This window comes from Pinus tabuliformis, chromosome Q (assembly GCF_031772625.1).
Source record: "Pinus tabuliformis cultivar Carrire ecotype Pingquan chromosome Q, CPIR1, whole genome shotgun sequence".
Classification (NCBI taxonomy): Eukaryota; Viridiplantae; Streptophyta; class Pinopsida; order Pinales; family Pinaceae; genus Pinus; species Pinus tabuliformis.
The window spans coordinates 311,414,430-311,417,661 of record NC_142296.1 but is presented as its reverse complement, the minus strand read 5'-3'; positions in this window follow the sequence as shown (position 1 = coordinate 311,417,661).

Sequence of the window (3,232 nt, the reverse complement as noted above, 5' to 3'; positions counted from 1 at the left end):
TATCATGGCTGGCTAGTTATATTTGAACAGAAAAAGGAAAACAAAATTATTTCTTTTTCATTTACTATTGGAGAATTTGCCATGAAGAATATGGCTCATGCTACCAATATTGCAAAGTATTTAGATCAATTTAACTTAGATAAAGTTAAAGTCGTTAAAGCCTTTGATCCAAAAGGGTTTTTCGGAGACCACCTAGAGTTTGTTAGATATGGGAACTTGTTTCCAAGAGCTAGAGAACAAAGCGAGAAAGTCATAGTAAACCAAAAAAAAAAAAAAATTGCTAATAGATGTTGAAGAAATCACCAAAGAAAAGAGTGTGGGCATGGAACAAAGATATAAGCAAAGAGGCACAAATATTATGGGGCAATCTCAATCTTGCACATGTGACACGTCCAATTTCATCTACTAGTCAAAAAAGGATAAAATTACTGCAAGTGAAGACTAGTTCATAGTGAGCTATTAGATAGTGAGGATGATGAAGAGCCTCTTCATAGAGTCATTGCAGAAAGAGAACACATATTTGAATCATCTAGATCCAAGATTTTGCACGAAACAAGGAACATTGGAAAGGTTGTGGACATGGAAGTTGAAGTTGATAGCAATATACTACCTAATTTGGTTAGTACTTGTTTGCAAGCAAATGGGAAAATGATGGGGAACATTACTAAAGAGAACACTACTTTAGATTAATTCCATATCACATTGCAAAATGCAAATTATGACAGGGGTAGTAAAATATTGAGGATATAAATAGTATTGACTCATAGAAAAAAGATTATTGATCGAGCATAAATGTATGTTGATTTGTATGGGGTTGGAATGACAGGGCTCATGAAATTGCAGCTACTGGTGTCATTCCTGTGGAGTATATTATAAATGAGAAGCATAAAATATGAAATTGAAAGCAACAATAAAATATCTAGAAGATGTTATAAACATGTGTCCTTTGTTGAGGACTCTATTGGAAATACACACGCTGCCATTGGCAATCTCTAACCCCAGAAGATCCCACATATTTAATAAATCAGTCAACCTCCTTAATGTCATGAAATCATATATTATTGGTAATATATCGGAAATATTTTGAATTATTGAATATGCATGGAAAGAAGATTTTGATCTGCAACATTTATTGTAGAGAATTAAGTCATCTGTCAAGTGGATCAAAAGTGAGCTCGAGGGAGATAGGGAATTCATAGATAATGACTTATTAACTTTTAGTTGCAAGATTGATTTATTATATAATCTAAAGAAAGATAAATAAGGACCTCCAAATGTTGACCGAATGAAGTAGATCAAAACTGCATGGTCTAAGAGAATCGAAACATTAGAGTACATTATTTCTGAATGTGGAAGCAAAGAAAGTAGAAGAGTTGATGCGTATGTCAAGGCAGTATAAATTGTTTAGGATTTAAACAATATGCGCATTACATATGAGTTTGGAATAATTTCAAAGGATAGACTAATGGTTGAATTGTAGATTCTAAAACAATCAAAGGCGTCATATTTTGATGATATGACTGATTTTACTATAGAGGAAATTAACAAATGGCTAATTACTTTTGTTAGTGTTAATGAAGAGTATTGTGTCTTGGCTTCACAATTTCAAGAAGAAGATAGGGACATTGAGGAAGAGATATTCAACGAACATGTGAAACAAGATATTATTATCACTCTAATGAAATAATTCCTTAAAGCTAAGTGAAGGAATTCCTTAGAGAAACTGCAATTCCAAAAGACAACTAATAATCAAATAATGTCAGACTATACTGATGCATATTGTAAGTGTTTCAAAATCTTGGAACATTTTTTGTTTAGTTCATAGTCTTTATTTACTCAAGTTTCGTAGGTACAATCATGAACTAATCTAATTATTGGATTCAGTTTCTTGTTTTTCATTATAGGTGCCTTTTTGACATTATGGTTCATGGGAGCCCAATTACTGTCCTCATTGGGATGAATGCATTTACTTTTTTTATCGAAGTATCAAGATTTTGAAATTTGTTTATGCAACAAACATTATTGTCTAGACCATGATTTTGTAGTCATTGTTTCAATTTTGATTACTGTGTGTTCTAATTCTCAGTGTGTTACCAATTATGTAAAGAATTCTGAGATAATGTTTTGCATGAGATGTTGTATATGTCTAAATTTTGTAACATTGTGAAAAACACTAATTGAACATATGTTCTCCAGTATTTTATTTGCACTTTTTTATATATTAGCTAATGTTTTGTAATTGATGATAGTCAAAATGAATTTTTGATTACTCTATTATAATATTGTGACTATTTACCATTTTTTTCAAGAATTCTTAGATAATGTTTTGCATATGAACTTGTATAGCTTTGGATTTTGTAGTGTTATTTGAGAAAATTGATTGAACATAAGCTTATGATCATATGATTTTGAGATTTTATATTGTATGCAATGACATGTAATTAACAACAATGAAAATAAACTTTTAGCAAACAAAAAAATCTTAGATATGTGTTCCATATATGTAATGTTTATTTTGATCATATCTATGGTGATTTTCATTTGAAATTGAATATATTTTTTGTTACTATAACTTTGTTGGTTAGTGTTGGTGAATTGTCAAACACAATGACCAATTACTCTGTTCTAGTTCTGAGTTTGATCTCAGATAATTGTTCCATCTGTAATGTTTTTTGCATAAGTTTACAAGGATATACTATGAGCTTTTATATGATGACTAGTCATTGTTTTTATATTCGAATTTACTAGTTTTTGATATATGTTTTTGTTTCATGCACCCATTAGGTGTAAGACTAAATTACTCTATTCTTTTGAAATTGTGCAAGGAATCAAATGATAATTATTCATTTAATTCGACAAATGCTTTAACTGTGTACATTGTTTTAATTTTGCACAAACTTTAGCTTGTCACATATATGTACATACGCACTGCTCCATATTCAAACACTTTTTCTCTTTGTATACATTTTTGGAGCACCTATATCGATCAAAATATCAAGTGATTTAAACAACGTCAAACATAACTTCGTTGGGCCCTTTGTCACCTTAAGCCCTGAGGGCTTAGTTTGCACTGCAAATTCTTCCACACTCTTGATTCTTTTAACATATGAAAACTCCACAAAAACTATGTCTCTGCACACTCTCCATGACTTGAAGCAATGTCACTTGTTGGCCATATTTCTTTCTCCTGAGTCTTTCTATCTCGGCCATTTTTATATGTGCACCTTTGTTT